The sequence below is a fragment of the Cherax quadricarinatus genome, chromosome 11 (assembly GCF_038502225.1).
Source record: "Cherax quadricarinatus isolate ZL_2023a chromosome 11, ASM3850222v1, whole genome shotgun sequence".
Lineage (NCBI taxonomy): Eukaryota > Metazoa > Arthropoda > Malacostraca > Decapoda > Parastacidae > Cherax > Cherax quadricarinatus.
The window spans coordinates 44,805,422-44,823,435 of NC_091302.1; the positions used below are offsets into that span (position 1 = coordinate 44,805,422).

An 18,014-nucleotide genomic window follows, 5' to 3' on the forward strand; every position below is an offset into this window, starting at 1 on the left:
GAAAATAATGCTGGCCAGAATTACACACAAATCTAGAGAGTTTATCTGAGGTTCCTGGAGCTGTCTTGTCCAGTCGTCTGATATCTCAAGTTATGCAGGAATGCACATCCACCAATTTCGCCTCCTATCTGAGAGGTGTCAACACAATTTTAACCTCTAGAGCACGAAAAATTCTTCCCATTACACCAACGTTTGTACAAAATTCAAAACCAAGATGACGAGTGTCTCTTCTTTTTTTCGATAACATACTTCTTTTAAAAATACAATATAGGGCATCCATTTACCTATAAATTACCGTATTTCCGGAAAATATATACAGTATTTTCCACAAGTAGTAATAACAGTAATACTTTCTTCTACCGTTTTTTTCTTGCATAGTTGTGACCTGACAACTGTCTAGGAAGGACCGAAACGTTGACATAAGTTTCTTCGCGGAGTATGGGCTATTTATGAACTGTTTCAGCCACGGTATTTTTATTTTTTATTTTATTTTTGTCTTGAGGTTGTGAGCGTTGTATTCTGGGTTGAGTAGGCATCGTCTGACGTGTGTGTGTGTGTATGCTGATGGCTCTCCCGTGAGAAATACAAACTTAAAAGTTTGTAATCTAACAAATGGTACCACCCAACTCCCCTCACTTATATTTGTATATTATTACCACCAGCAGATTTACCACACCTGCTGTTGTTCTGCCAGCTTCATGCATGGAGAATGTTGCCATCATGCTGCTCTAGGCTGCTTGCCATAAGCAAGCGGTTTTAAACTTCTCTTACCAGGATCAAATCTGATTGCAGCCTATTCTTCATTTCCTCATCTCTGACGCGCGGGTTTTGCGCTCTCCATAAATCCATAAAAACAATAATAATAATAGTAAAGTAATAATAATAATTTTAATAATATTTTCATTATTATTATTATTATTATTATTATTATTATTATTATTATTATTATTATTATTATTATTATTATCATTATTATTATTAGTAGTAGTAGTAGTAGTAACACTGACAATAATGATAATAATAATAATGTGTCCTCTTTTAACGACTGTGGCCTTTACTGAGTAAATAATAATGCTGGAGGTATATGGTATAGAATACCGACACGATGGAAAAAAAGACAAATGCAGTATAACGACATTCTTTATTGACAACGTTTCGCCCACACAGTAGGCTGATGTTTTTTTTTTGCGAATAATGATGTTGTTCCGATGGATATATTTGCGTTTGTTTGTTTCATATTTATTGGAAAATATTCAACAAATATGTTTGTTATCTTGACATTAACACAGACGCTGCTGTTGGTGATGGTGTTGATGGTGGTGGTGGTGTTGATGATGGTGTTGATGGTGGTGGTGGTGTTGATGATGGTGTTGATGGTGGTGGTGGTATAGATAGTGGTGGTGGTGGTGTTGATAGTGGTGATGGTGTAGATGGTGGTGGTGTTGATAGTGGTGATGGTATAGATAGTGGTGGTGGTGGTGTTGATAGTGGTGGTGGTGGTGAAGGTGTAGATAGTGGTGGTGGTGTTGATAGTGGTGATGGTATAGATAGTAGTGGTGGTGGTGTTGATAGTGGTGATGGTATAGATAGTGGTGGTGGTGGTGTTGATAGTGGTGGTGGTGGTGAAGGTGTAGATAGTGGTGGTGGTGTTGATAGTGGTGATGGTATAGATAGTAGTGGTGGTGGTGTTGATAGTGGTGATGGTATAGATAGTGGTGGTGGTGGTGTTGATAGTGGTGATGGTATAGATAGTGGTGGTGGTGATGTTGATAGTGGTGGTGGTGATGGTGTAGATAGTGGTGGTGATGGTGTAGATAGTGGTGGTGGTGGTGTTGATAGTGGTGATGGTGTTGATAGTGGTGGTGGTGTTGATAGTGGTGGTGGTGATGGTGTAAGATAGTGGTGGTGGTGATGGTGTAGATAGTGGTGGTGGTGGTGTTCATAGAGGTGATGGTGTTGATAATGGTGGTGATGGTGTAGTGGCGGTGGTGGTGTTGATAGTGGTGATGGTGTTGATAGTGTTAGTGGTGATGGTGTTGATAGTGGTGGTGGTGGTGTTGATAGTGGTGATGGTGTTGATAGTGGTGGTGGTGTTGATAGTGGTGATGGTGTTGATAGTAGTGATGGTGTAGATAGTGGTGGTGGTGGTGTTGATAGTGGTGATGGTGTAGTGGTGGTGATGGTATTGACAGGGGTGGTGGTGGTGTTGATAGTGGTGACGGTGTTGCTAGTAGTGATGGTGTAGATAGTGGTGGTGTTGATAGTGGTGATGGTGTAGTGGTGGTGATGGTGTAGATAGTGGTGGTGATGGTGTAGATAGTGGTGGTTGTGGTGTTGATAGTGGTGATGTAGATAGTGGTGGGGGTGATGATAGTGGTGATGGTGTAGATAGTGGTGGCGGTGGTGGTGATGGTGTAGATAGTAGTGGTGTTGATGGTGGTGTTGATAGTGATGGTGTAGATATTGGTGGTGGTGGTGTTGATAGTGGTGATGGTGTAGATAGTGGTGGTGGTGGTGTTGATAGTGGTGATGGTGTTAATAGTGGTGATGGTGATAGTGGTGATGGTGTTGATAGTGGTGGTGGTGTTGATAGTGATGATGGTGATAGTGGTGATGGTGTTGATAGTGGTGGTGATGGTGTTGATAGTGGTAGTGTTGATAGTGGTGGTGTTGATAGTGGTGATGGTGTTGATACTGGTGGTGGTGTTAATAGTGGTGATGGTGTTGATAATGGTGATAGTGGTGGTGTTGATAGTGGTGATGGTGTAGATAGTGGTGATGATAGTGGTGGTAGTGGTGTTGATAGTGGTGATGGTGGTGGTGTAGATAGTGGTGTTGATAGTGGTGATGGTGTAGATAGTGATGATGGTGTACATGGTGGTGGTGTTGATAGTGGTGATGGTGTTGATAGTGGTGATGATAGTGGTGATGGTGTTGATAGTGGTGGTGTTGATAGTGGTGATGGTGTTGATAGTGGTGGTGGTGTTGATAGTGGTGATGGTGTTGATAGTGGTGACGGTCTTGATAGTGGTGGTGGTGTTGATAGTGGTGGTGGTGTTGATAGTGGTGGTGGTGTTGATAGTGGTGGTGGTGATGGTGTTGATAGTGGTGGTGGTGATGGTGTTGATAGTGGTGGTGGTGTTGATAGTGGTGGTGGTGTTGATAGTGGTGGTGGTGTTGATAGTTGTGATGGTGATAGTGGTGGTGTTGATAGTGGTGGTGGTGTTGATAGTGGTGATGGTGTTGATAATGGTGGTGTTGATAGTGGTGATGGTGTTGATAGTGGTGGTGTGATAGTGGTGATGGTGTTGATAGTGGTGATGGTGGTAGTGGTGATGGTGTAGATAGTGGTGGTGGTGTTGATAAGGGTGATGGTGTTGTTAGTGGTGGTGGTGTTGATAGTGGTAGTGGTGATGGTGTAGATAGTGGTGGTGGTGGTGTTGATAAGGGTGATGGTGTTGTTAGTGGTGGTGGCGATGGTGTAGATAGTGGGGATGGTGGTTTGATAGTGGTGGTGGTGATGGTGTTGATAGTGGTGGTGATGGTGTTGATAGTGGTGGTGGTGGTGATGTTGATATTGGTGGTGGTATTGATAGTGGTGGTGGTAGTGTTGATAGTGGTGGTGGTATTGATAGTGGTGGAGGTAGTGGTGGTGTTGATAGTGGTGTGGTGGTGATGGTGCTGGTGGTGATTGTTATAGTGGTGGTGGTGGTGTTGATAGTGGTGATGGTGTTGATAGTGGTGACGGTGTTGATAGTGGTGGTGGTGTTGATAGTGGTGGTGGTGTTGATAGTGGTGGTGGTGGTGTTGATAGTGGTGGTGGTGTTGATAGTGGTGGTGGTGTTGATAGTGGTGGTGGTGTTGATAGTGGTGGTGGTGTTGATAGTTGTGATGGTGATAGTGGTGGTGTTGATAGTGGTGGTGGTGTTGATAGTGGTGATGGTGTTGATAGTGATGGTGTGATAGTGGTGATGGTGTTGATAGTGGTGATGGTGGTAGTGGTGATGGTGTAGATAGTGGTGGTGGTGTTGATAAGGGTGATGGTGTTGTTAGTGGTGGTGGTGTTGATAGTGGTAGTGGTGATGGTGTAGATAGTGGTGGTGGTGGTGTTGATAAGGGTGATGGTGTTGTTAGTGGTGTTGGTGGTGGTGTAGATAGTGGGGGTGGTGTTGATAGTGGTAGTGGTGATGGTGTAGATGGTGGTGATGTTGATAAGGATGATGGTGTTGTTAGTGGTGGTGGTGGTGTAGATAGTGGGGGTGGTGGTTTGATAGTGGTAGTGGTGGTGACGTTGATAGTGATGTTGGTGGTGGTAGTATTAATAGTGGTCACGGTGATGTTGATAGTGGTGGTGGTGGTGGTGTTGAGAGTGGTGGTGTTGATTGGTGGTGGTGTTGATAGTGGTGATGGTGAAAGTGGTGGTGTTGATAGTGGTGGTGGTGTTGATAGTGGTGATGGTGAAAGTGGTGGTGTTGATAGTGGTGGTGGTGTTGATAGTGATGGTGAAAGTGGTGGTGTTGATAGTGGTGGTGGTGTTGATAGTGGTGATGGTGTTGATAATGGTGATGTTGCTAGTGGTGTGATAGTGATGATTGTGTTGATAGTGGTGATGGTGATAGTGGTGTTGGTAATGGTGTTGATAGTGGTGATGGTGTTGATAGTGGTGGTGGAGTTGATAGTGGTAGTGGTGATGGTGTAGACAGTGGTGGTGGTGGTGTTGATAAGGGTGATGGTGTTGTTAGTGGTGGTGGCGATGGTGTAGATAGTGGGGATGGTGGTTTGATAGTGGTGGTGGTGATGGTGTTGATAGTGGTGGTGATGGTGTTGATAGTGGTGGTGGTGGTGATGTTGATATTGGTGGTGGTATTGTGGTGGTGGTGGTGTTGATAGTGGTGGTGGTATTGATAGTGGTGGAGGTAGTGGTGGTGTTGATAGTGGTGGTGATGGTGTTGATAGTGGTGGTGGTGGTGATGTTGATATTGGTGGTGGTATTGATAGTGGTGGTGGTGGTGTTGATAGTGGTGGTGGTGGTAGTGGTGATGGTGTAGATAGTGGTGGTGGTGTTGATAAGGGTGATGGTGTTGTTAGTGGTGGTGGTGTTGATAGTGGTAGTGGTGATGGTGTAGATAGTGGTGGTGGTGGTGTTGATAAGGGTGATGGTGTTGTTAGTGGTGTTGGTGGTGGTTTAGATAATGGGGGTGGTGTTGATAGTGGTAGTGGTGATGGTGTAGATGGTGGTGATGTTGATAAGGATGATGGTGTTGTTAGTGGTGGTGGTGGTGTAGATAGTGGGGGTGGTGGTTTGATAGTGGTAGTGGTGGTGACGTTGATAGTGATGTTGGTGGTGGTAGTATTAATAGTGGTCACGGTGATGTTGATAGTGGTGGTGGTGGTGGTGTTGAGAGTGGTGGTGTTGATTGGTGGTGGTGTTGATAGTGGTGATGGTGAAAGTGGTGGTGTTGATAGTGGTGGTGGTGTTGATAGTGGTGATGGTGAAAGTGGTGGTGTTGATAGTGGTGGTGGTGTTGATAATGGTGATGGTGAAAGTGGTGGTGTTGATAGTGGTGGTGGTGTTGATAGTGGTGATGGTGTTGATAATGGTGATGTTGCTAGTGGTGTGATAGTGATGATGGTGTTGATAGTGGTGATGGTGATAGTGGTGTTGGTAATGGTGTTGATAGTGGTGATGGTGTTGATAGTGGTGGTGGAGTTGATAGTGGTAGTGGTGATGGTGTAGACAGTGGTGGTGGTGGTGTTGATAAGGGTGATGGTGTTGTTAGTGGTGGTGGCGATGGTGTAGATAGTGGGGATGGTGGTTTGATAGTGGTGGTGGTGATGGTGTTGATAGTGGTGGTGATGGTGTTGATAGTGGTGGTGGTGGTGATGTTGATATTGGTGGTGGTATTGTGGTGGTGGTGGTGTTGATAGTGGTGGTGGTATTGATAGTGGTGGAGGTAGTGGTGGTGTTGATAGTGGTGGTGATGGTGTTGATATTGGTGGTGGTATTGATAGTGGTGGTGGTGGTGTTGATAGTGGTGGTGGTATTGATAGTGGTGGAGGTAGTGGTGGTGTTGATGGTGGTGGTGTTGATAGTGGTGTGGTGGTGATGGTGCTGGTGGTGATTGTTATAGTGGTGGTGTTGATAGTGGTGGTGATGGTGGTATTGATAGTGGTGGTGGTGGCGGTGATGCTGATAGTGGTGGTGATGTTGATAGTGGTGTGGTGGTGATGTTGATATTGGTGATGGTATTGATAGTGGTAGTGGTGTTGATAGTGGTGGTGGTATTGGTAGTGGTGGAGGTAGTGGTGGTCTTGATAGTGGTGGTGGTGGGCGTGGCTTGCTCACACACCACGTGACCGGTGCCACCACCTTCCACCAACACACTTCTCAAACATACGACTTTTCTTTCCACCATTTAAGTAGTTTAAGTCTAAGAGCCATTTAAGCTCTTCAGGACATCGTAAAAATAATAATTTACGTTGAAAGTTAATTAGAAATCCTCAGTTAGTCTTAAATATAAATTTCCCGAGTGAGCGTAGCTCCTCCCCTAAGTAGTGACATCACGAATACGTCATGGACGTCGATGAAGAAGTGCACTATCAGTGTCCTGATTGGCAGGATAAACCTAGCTCCGCCCTTAATTTATGACGTCATGGAAACGTAATAAATGTTCATGACGTGTTGCAGTATCCGTGCCCTGATTGGCCGGGCGAGAAGAATGAAACAAGATGACAAGGCTATCGCATTTGGAACTCCAGTTTGGCTTCACGTTGCAGTGAGTCTGGAGTCCGGGATTACCTTGTCACCGGCGCCTCACTTTTCTCACACCAGTTGTGTACATAGCGTGCAATTACGCCATTACTTTGAGCATCCGAGTGACATCTTTAGGAATCTTACGTATTTTACACCTGGAAATTTAGGTAGTACTCATGCCATTATATATATATATATATATATATATATATATATATATATATATATATATATATATATATATATATATATATATATATATATATATATATATATATATATATATATATATATATATATATATATATATATATATGTAGTAGTAATCGCGAACAAGTGATGCAAGATGCAAAAGAAATACAAGGGGAGTTAAATGATAGCGCTAGGCCTTTCATGTTTCAGTCACATCATCAGGAGCTTGCAGAAATGAGTAGGAAGTCCAAGCAGATAAGTTTAGAGGAACGTTCTAACTCTAATGTTTCCCTCATTTCTGCAGGATTTTTAACTCCTGACGTGTTGATTGCAACACGAAAGACCTAGAGCTATCATTCAACTCCTCTGTTGTTGTTTTGCATATATATATATATATATATATATATATATATATATATATATATATATATATATATATATATATATATATATATATATATATATATATATATATATTCATTCATTTAAATGGCTTCGGGAAGAAATACAAATATTCTTCCTTGAAGCCTTTTCATCCGCTTCGAGACTATGGGTGTGTGTATATATATATATATATATATATATATATATATATATATATATATATATATATATATATATATATATATATATATATATATATATATATAATTTATTTTATGTCAGTTTTTGTCAGTTTTTTGAAGATAGAATAAATAAGTCAAGTCTGGGCATATAATTATCATGAAGAGTAGGGCAGGAGAAAAAATAACTTGGTGATAGCCTGGCTTCCCTCTGTAAAGGAATTCGATAAAGAGCTAAAAATAGTATCCCTAGTGGGACGCTCTGGAGGTCGGATACACTGATATTTATCACCTTACTCCTCTCTACTTAATTATTTATTGGCTTATAAAAGAACAACGGGGAAATGGCAGGTGAGGGGAGAGGACATAACGTACGGAGGGTCGAGCCTTCACCTTAGCACCATGAACCACGACGAGTCTAGTTCTCCCCATGATAATGATGTCCCTTGCGGATTTAGTGTTCCACTGTTAATTTAAAAGAGGAAGAGGCTACGCTAGGTTAAAGAAGTGTCCAATATTTCCTGTGGGGGGAGACAAACTACTAAACTACATGAAGATTGTGTGATGATAATTGGGTTGTTAGCAATAGTTAGTCCCGCCAAGAGACGGCTAGGGGGGGGGGCCTTGGGGACTAGTCTTTTATTGTGGGCTGCTTGGGTTATTATTGTATTGACCCGTATTGTAGATTATTGTATTATGGCTATCGTTTTGGTTATTTTTATTGAGGTGTAGTGTTGTTTTATTATTGTTGTTTGGTGCTTTGTTTATTGTTGTGGTCTGGTGTTTTGTTTTATTGGTCTCTATTGCTTTGATCTCTATATTATTATTTAAGGGTTATATTGTCTGGTATTCCTGTATACTGTTATGTTCTGATGTTTTACTGTTCTGATGTTTTACTGTTCTGATGTTTTACTGTTCTGATGTTTTGTTTTACTGTTCTGATGTTTTTGTTTTATTGTTCTGATGTTTTTGTTTTACTATTCTGATGTTTTTGTTTTACTGTTCTGATGTTTTTGTTTTACTGTTCTGATGTTTTTGTTTTACTGTTCTGATGTTTTTGTTTTACTGTTCTGATGTTTTTGTTTTACTGTTCTGGTGTTTTGTTTACTGTTCTGTTGTTTTTGTTTTACTGTTCGGTTTTTGTTTTACTGTTCTGATGTTTTGTTTTACTGTTCTAATGTTTTTGTTTTATTGTTCTGATGTTTTGTTTTATTGTTCTGATGTTTTGTTTTACTGTTCTGATGTTTTTGTTTTACTGTTCTGATGTTTTTGTTTTACTGTTCTGTTGTTTTATTTTTCTGTTCTGATGTTTTGTTTTACTGTTCTGATGTTTTTGTTTTGCTGTTCTGATGTTTTTGTTTTACTGTTCTGATGTTTTGTTTTACTGTTCTGATATTTTGTTTTACTGTTCTGATGTTTTTTGTTTTACTGTTCTGTTTTGTTTTACTGTGTTTTTTTGTTTTACTGTTTGATGTTTTGTTTTACTATTCTGTTGTTTGTCTTTTACTGAACATTAAAATGGTATAAAGTACCGACAGGTTGTTAGGTAAGACACATATGCAACAGTTAGGTATCTTTATTATGAAGATACCTAACTGTTGCATATGTGTCTTACCTTGTCTTTTACTGTTCTGATTGATTTATTTTACTGTAATGATGTTTTTGTTTTACTGTTCTGATATTTTGTTTTACTATTATGATTTTTGTTTTACTGTTCAGATATATTGTTTTACTGTTCTATTGTTTATGTTTTACTGTTCTAATGTTTTTGTTTTACTGTTTTGTTCTGATTGTCATTTTTATGGTTTTGCGTTTTTATTTCACTGTTGTGGTCGGATTTTTATTTGACTTATGGTGGGGTGTATTTTTATTGTTATGGTCAGTGCTTTTGTTTTACTGTCATTGTTATGGTCTGTTATTTTTTTTTATTGTGGTCGAGCTCTTCGGTTGTACTGTTAGTGTTGTGGTTTACTATCCTAGTTATGGTCTGGTGTTTTCTTGCAATCATTGTTATTATCTGGTGTTTTTGTTTTACTGTTGTTCTGGTCGAGTATTGTTTTATTGTTATAGTCTGGTGTTTTTCTTTTACTGTTGTTCTGGTCTGGTGTGTTTCTTTTACTGTTATTAAGGTCGGGTGTTTTTGTTTTACTGTTATAGTCTGGTGTTTTTAGTTGTCTTTAGCCATTTGTTCTTATGATCTAGCTGTTGTTATTGCTAATATAGTAAAATGTTTTAATTCTTATAGTTAGCATTTTATTACAGTATGGTGTTTTTTTATCTTATTATTTTGTCTCGTGTTTTGTTTCATTGTTGTGGTTTGGTGTTTTGTTTTATTGTTATGAGAAGTTTTTTGTTTAGTACTATTATGGTCTGGTGTATTTGACTATTGTTTTGGTTTGAAAGTGTTTGGTTTGTTATTGTTATAACATGACGGTTTTTGAGTTATTATTGTTATAACATTATGGTGTTTAGTTTATTATAATATGACGGTGTTTGGTTTATATTATTATGGCAGTGTTCGGTATTATGGTGTTTGTTTTATTATTGTTGTATTATGTGTTTGTCTTATTATTGATGTATTACGATGGTGTTTGCTTTATTATATGATGGTGCTTAGTTTATTATTGTTGTATTATGATGGTGCTTAGTTAATTATTGTTGTATGTATTATGATGGTGCTTAGTTTATTGTTGTGTTATGGTGGTGTTTGCTTTATTATTGCTGTATTATGATGGTGTTTGCTTTATTATTATATGATGATGATTAGTTGATTGTTTCTGTTATGATGGTGGTTCCTGTATTATTACTGTATTATGATGGTGTTTGCTTTATTATTGCTGTGCTGTGATTGCGTTTGCTTTATTATTATATGATGGTGCTTAGTTGATTATTGATATATTATGGTATTTGCTTTATTATTGCTGTATTACATGCCTACCTGGAAGGTTATTTTTATTATTACTGTATTATGATGGTGTTTTATTATTGCTGTATTATGATGGTGTTTTATTATTTCTGTATTATGATGGTGTTTTATTATTGCTGTATTATGATGGTGTTTTATTATTGCTGAATTATGATTATGTTTTATTATTACTGTATTATGATGGTGTTTTATTATTGCTGTATTATGATGGTGCTTTATTATTGCTGTATTATGGTGTTTTATTATTGCTGTTTTATGATGGTTTTATTATTGCTGTTTTATGATGGTGTTTTATTATTGCTGTATTATGATGGTGTTTTATTATTGCTGTATTATGGTGTTTTATTATTTCTGTATTATGATGGTGTTTTATTATTACTGTATTATGTTTTATTATTGCTGTATCATGATGGTGTTTTTATTATTGCTGTATTATGATGGCGTTTACTTTAGTATTGCTGTGTTTTGATGGTGTTCGCTTTATTATTGTTATATTATGGCGGTGTTTGCATTGTCTTTATACTATGATAGTGGTTTGGTTTACTATAGATATGATGATTTTGTTTATTAGTGATAAGTTATGATGTTGCTTGGTTTATTGGTATATTGTGATAGTTTCATTTAGTGTTATATGTTCTTTGGTTTATTGTTTGATGACTTTTGATTTATTGTATTATTTGATGTTGTTTGGTGTATATGTATAGTGTTGTTTGGTTTATGTGTATATTATATTTGATGATGTTTGGTTTGCTGATATTTTATGACGGTGTTTGGTTTATTGTTACATTATGGTGATGCTTGATTTATCGTTATATGAGTGTTTAGCATATTGAAATATGGTGCTTGGTTTATTAGTAGTACATTATGATTGCGTATGGTTTATTATATTGGCGTTTGGTTTATTATTATTTATGATTGTGTATGGTTTATTATATTGGTGTTTGGTTTATTAGTACATTATGATTGTGTATGGTTTATTATATTGGTGTTTGGTTTATTAGTACATTATGCTGTGTATGGTTTATTATATTGGTGTTTCGTTTATTCATATTTACTTTACTGTTATTTTACGGTGTTGGTGTATTGTTATGTTTGATGGTGTATTATGATAGTGTTTGGTTTATTATATTTGATGGTGTTTGATTTATTGGTATATTATGATCGTGTTTGGTTTATTGCAATATTTAATAGTGTTTGGTATATTGTCAGGTTATGATGGTGTCTGGCTTAATGGTACATTATGATGGCATTTGATTTGTTGTTATATGATTGTGTGTGGTTTATGTTCATATAATTGGTTTATTATTGTAATATGATGGTGTTTGGTTATATATTTTTGTATTTTGATGATGTTTGGTTTATTGTTATAATATGATGGCGTTTTTCCTTACTTTTCCTGATATTTTTAAGTGTTTTGATATATAAATGTTATGGCAGGTGCCTTGAGTTATAGCTGGTGTCATGGGTTATATGGAATTTTGTTATGGCTGGTAGCTTGGATTTAGAGTTTTATTGAGGCTTCTGTTTGGGAAGGGGAAGGCTGTGGAATTTCCAGAACGTTGTGGCTGAAAGGTCATCCAGCACTCTGATAAAGCCTCGCATGCAGGCGCACTCGCACAGCTCGCTGCCTCTGTCTAGGATTATAGTTTCTCTAGTACGTTGCTTGGGTCTACTCTTGTTTTGGTACATTATTGTAATGTTGCTTAAGTCTATTATTTTTCAGTTGGTGTTTTTGAATTTTAACTATTTATTATTGTTATTGATTATTATTTTTAATTATTGTTATTAATGATAATTTATTTTTATGGAGGTTAGTGTTTTTTGTTTCTTATTTTTGTTTTGACTGAAATTATGGTTATGACACTGTATGCATAAAAATTAGTTTGGCTTAAGTCGTTTATGTAGTAGTAGTAATAGTAGTGGTTGTGATGGTGGTAGTAGTAGTAGTAGTAGTAGTAGTAAAAAGTAAGGAACAGAAGCACTGCACATGTTCTGCTCCACGTCCTCATAAGGGTAGAATTCTTCTAAGGGGCTGTAGGTGAACACATTCCAATTTGACTCCCATGTCACACACACACACACACACACACACACACACACACATATATATATATATATATATATATATATATATATATATATATATATATATATATATATATATATATATATATATATATATATATGCAAAACAACCACTGTGAAAGAATAGAGAAATTCCAAGTGCTTTCGTGACTACTCGCATTATCAAGGAACAATAATGTGATAATGTTAGTAGTCACGAAAGCGCTTGGAATTTCTCTCTTATTTCACAGTGGTTGTTTTGCATATATATATATATATATATATATATATATATATATATATATATATATATATATATATATTATATATATTATATATATATATATTATATATATATATATATATATATATATATATATATATATATATATATATATATATATATATATATATATATATATATATATATATATATATATATATATATATATATATATATATATATATATATATATATATATATATATATATTATATATATATTGTGTGGTGGTAGTAGTAGTAGTAGCATGGTTACTTGAAAGTGTGCTTGGCAGTGTGTGTGTGTGTGGGGCTATCAGTGGCCTGACTCCTTATCTCAGATAACCTATCTTCATGTTATTTTTGTCAGAATGCTGCAGTTCATTGTTGTGGTTCATGGCGATGGTTCATATTTGAGACTATGACATGCGTTTATCAAATTGTATTTTTGTGAGCTCTATTTTTAGAGAGTTTTATCTCTGTTTTTTTTTATGTTTATCAGACTACGTGTCTGTAAGTTCTGTTTTTTTAGGTAGTTTTTGTCTTTTATTTTTATTTATTTATTTATTTATTTAGTACCTTTTCTTTGAAGTTTACCACGTCTTTATAAAAATAATAATTCCTCAATAAGGGTTTTGTTCTGTGCAATAAGTTACGTTGTGAATGAAATTATGATTATTATTAGTAGTAGTAGCAGTAGGAGTAATGGTGGTAATAGTAGTTGTAGTGATATTGGTAGCAGTGGTAAAAGTAGTAGTATTTTTTGTAGCAATAAAGAGGTAAAATGTAGTACATAGTAGTATAGTAGTGGTAATAATAGTAATTGTAGTCGTAGTTGCAGTAGTAGTCAGTTGTAGTATTCATTACACGTCGTTTCATTATAACTTTGATGAGAAAAAGAAATCAATTCCTGCCAGGAATAGAAAGTATGGAAACAAATATGTGGATGGAGGATATGTCATCGGCAACTCTCCATGTTCGCTTATGCCATTTTCTTCACTCTGGCTGTCTGTATTCAGTTTTTATGAAATGAAGCGTGTTTCTTACATAATTCTGGAAAAACATATGATACCTAAAATAATAAAAATGTCAGTAATAAGAGTAAATATACGAGTTATAGCTCCCCAGATCGACATACTCCATAGTCTTGACGTCTGCAGCACTACTGCCCTCTCTGTGAGCTCTCTGCTCTTATTTATATAAATTAACCTATGGTAAAATTGGTTTTGTTATACGTCGTTTTGCTTAAAGTCGCAGTTTCCATGAACCTATCGACGACGTTAAGTGAGGACTTCCTGTGTGTGTATATATATATATATATATATATATATATATATATATATATATATATATATATATATATATATATATATTGATTTTCAAAAAGTTGAGAAAGTAGTATCAAGCAAGTCCATGGTCGACAGGAATATAATTGAATCTTGTTTCATAAAAAGCAGTTTTGACAATAATATGAATATTTCCTTTGGTTTATATAAATTAGATCCATTTATAATTAATAGAATTTGGGAAGAATTTAATAATACACTGGACAAATAATAATTTTTAAATTTTCTTGAGTAGAATAGCTTGGGGATGAGTTGTGCAAGGGACCTATCCAAGTTGGGTCGCCGCGCGTCACGTGTTTAACCGTTGTGGGATCTGATAGTGAGGTGCTGGCCGGACCCCTTATATAGCTTCCTTGGATGCTTTACTTTCATAGTTCCTTGATAATGTGAGTAGTCACGAAAGCGCTTGGAATTTCTCTATTCTTTCAGAGTGGTTGTTTTGCATATATATATATATATATATATATATATATATATATATATATATATATATATATATATATATATATATATATATATATATATATATATATATATATATATATATATATATATATATATATTTATATATATATAATATATATATATATATATATATATATATATATATATATATATATATATATATTTATATATATATATATATTTATATATATATATATATGTATATATATATATATATATATATATATATATATATATATATATATATATATATATATATATATTGGCAGTTTGGAGGGATATGTTGTGTATCTTTATATGTGTATGCTTCTAGACTGTTGTATTCTGAGCACCTCTGCAAAAACAGTGATAATGTGCGAGTGTGGTGAAAGTGTTGAATGATGATGAAAGTATTTTCTTTTTGGGGATTTTCTTTCTTTTTTGGGTCACCCTGCCTCGGTGGGAGACGGCCGGCTTGTTGAAAAAAAAAATATATATATGTATATAGATGTGTATATATATATATATATATATATATATATTTAATATATATATATATATATATAAATATACATATATATATATATATATATATATATATTTATATATATATATATATATTTATATATATATAATATATATATATATATATTGTATATATATATATATATATATATATATATATATATATATATATATATATATATATATATATATATATTCGTGCCGAATAGGTAAAACTTGCAATTTTAGCCTAAATAGCAGCGCTTTTTTTGCCGAATAAGGCAAGCGAAAATTTGTGTATGCAATAATCTTGCAAAAATCATTCAGAACCTACCGAAAAAAAATTATATTTCATTGTGCTTATTATTAAATTATTGTAAACCTATCTAAAATATATTTAGTTGGATTAGGCTAAATTAAATTGCGCTAGTTATAATATGGTTAAGTAACTTTTCTAAGGTTCTTTTGGTACATTTTTACATTAACATAATGAAAAAATATATATCTTTAAATTTATAAGAGAAAATTTTAGAAAGGCCTTAATTTTAAATGAATTCTTGCTAATTGATCAATTTTTCCTATTCATCACGACAAATATATATATATATATATATATATATATATATATATATATATATATATATATATATATATATATATATATATATATATATATATATATATATATATATATATATATATATCGGGAGAGTTTTTTTTACTTGGGCTGAAGTCCGTCACTTATTCGGCTTTGACATTAATATGTAAAAATCGATCTCTACGTATTTATGATTTATTATTCAGCCTGATCAGTTCCCGTTCGTTCTCACACTCCATAATGAATGTATCGTTTCCTGTTTTTTTAAATTTGGCTGTTTACCATTAACTATTCATAAATTTGGGATCATTTACCATATAAACTCAGGTAACCGCGAAGGAGAACCACATTTGAATTTTGAGGACGATTTTATCGAGGAAACGTTAAACCCGTAGGGGTTATGTAGAGTCTAGGTCAGGGGTGGGCAATCCTTGGCACGCGTGCCAAACCTGGTACGCCAACGACTTCTTTCCGGCACGCGAACCTCAGGTCTCATCTCCAAAAAAAAAAAAAAAAAAACGACATTTATCACATATCTGTTCCAAGAAAAGCGGGGAAATAGTCCGTCGATTCGAAAGATTATTCCACCACTTTTCGTGAAATTATGTGGATAACATTAATCAGGTGCTGCTTTACTACAAATAATATGTTCCTAGAAATTTGTATCAAGGATTTGGCCGAGTTTGGCACACACACTTAAAAAGGTTGCCCACCCCTGGTCTAGGTAATGGAAGGCAATCAAGAATTGGAGGGCAGCTCCAATTCCTTGGACCAAGTGCCCTTCACTAGCATGAAGGTAATAGCGCCTGTTGAAGGGAGTAGCATCCACGAGTGTCCGTGGTGGTGAGAGTGGCTTGATCAACGGTATCTTGAAAGTTATCTCTACTACCTTTGATTGACCCGCTGATGTCGGTAATTGTGATTGATAGTTTATTGTGGTTGAACTTCAAAAGTAAAGTTTTTCTAGTTAAGTATTCACTTTTTTGCAGATGTGGGCGGTCGAGTCCTAGCTCCTAATTCAGTTTTGTCTGGCCGTGGCTGGGGTCACACTCTCCTGGCCTCTTAAGTCCAGTCATTCCTGTTCTTAAAGCTGTGTACAGAGTTTTGTTAGGTTGTGTTGTTTGGTAGTTATAGGTGAGTTTCTGGTTGTCAAAGGCATGCATCGATAGACACTTGGCCTGTTTTGTGTGGGTAGTAGTTACAATTAGTCAAGAGACTCTTGTCAGAAAGACACTTTAGCCTAACTTTTTTTTTTTCATTTGTTTTTGCATGTGGTTGTCTTGATAAATATTATTATGCAGTATGTATAAGTGGCTGTGATTTACATAAATGGTTAGTTGACATTGTAAAAGTAATAACTGTAGCTACGTAAGTAGTGGTAGTAACAAAAATAGTAATAGCAGCAGCAGTAATAATTGTAGTAGCAATAATAGTTGTAGAAGTTCAGAAGTTAGGTTTATTCAGAATTGTATAGGTTTTCCATGGAAGGTACACTACACTATATCTACCATTGGACAAGAGAGTTTATAATATATATTTAATAGTATGTATTGACATTTAAGTCGGGGAATGGATGGGGTTTGAACCCATGGCAAGTAGTTCTAAAACTTACAGCCAATGCACGATTGGTTTGCAATCTTGTGATTACGATTTTGTAAGTCGGGAAACATTTAATATATAGAGATGCCTTACTAGACTCATGTTTGTGTAGCCAGGTAATGCGGGTCATCATGTGATTTAAGACCCGCGTCAGGAAACACTTGTCATGTTTCCTGACAAGCCTAACCTAACCTAACCTAACCTAATCTAACCTAATTCGAACAGCATGAACATGAGCAGCAAAAGACAGCAACATTATATCTTAAAATAATATGCTCATGCTTAAAAAATATCCAAATTTAATCTATTAATATTGTTATAGAATTCTAGTCCCATAACACTTTCCTTATAACAAAGAAATGTGGTATTTTGAGATTTAATGATTACATGTCATACCTCACATGATTGCATAAAGCCACAATCCGTGAGCAGAATAAGCTCCAGTATCATTACATTAATGGTATACAATAGACAAATACATAATTTCTGTTTTGAAATGAAAAAGTCACTGGTTGGAGAAACGACTTCATAATAAACATAAGAAAGAAGAAGGACTGCAGCAGGCCTACTGGCCCATGCGAGGCAGGTTCAAGTCGCCCACCAACCCAAGCCAATGCCCCAACCTAGTCAGGTCAGATCACATTCACTTAAGGAAGGAGCACGGCATCTGACCTAGTAGCACAAGCTAGTCAGGTCCAACTCACACCCACTCATGTATTTATCTAACCTATTTTTAAAACTACACAACGTTTTAGCTTCTATGA

At 35.5% G+C, this 18,014-nt stretch overlaps 1 protein-coding gene across 6 annotated transcripts in view; it reads left to right on the plus strand.

Moving 5' to 3' along the window:
- Positions 1-6,763: 6,763 nt before the first annotated feature.
- The window catches only part of HDAC4 (histone deacetylase 4), a 779,940-nt gene continuing 768,689 nt past the window's right edge, over positions 6,764-18,014 (plus strand). For all 6 annotated transcript variants that reach the window (XM_070084058.1, XM_070084060.1, XM_070084063.1 and 3 more), the window contains exon 1: positions 6,764-6,921. The gene's annotated coding sequence lies outside the window, so the exon portion shown is untranslated. The remainder of the gene's footprint in view (positions 6,922-18,014) is intronic.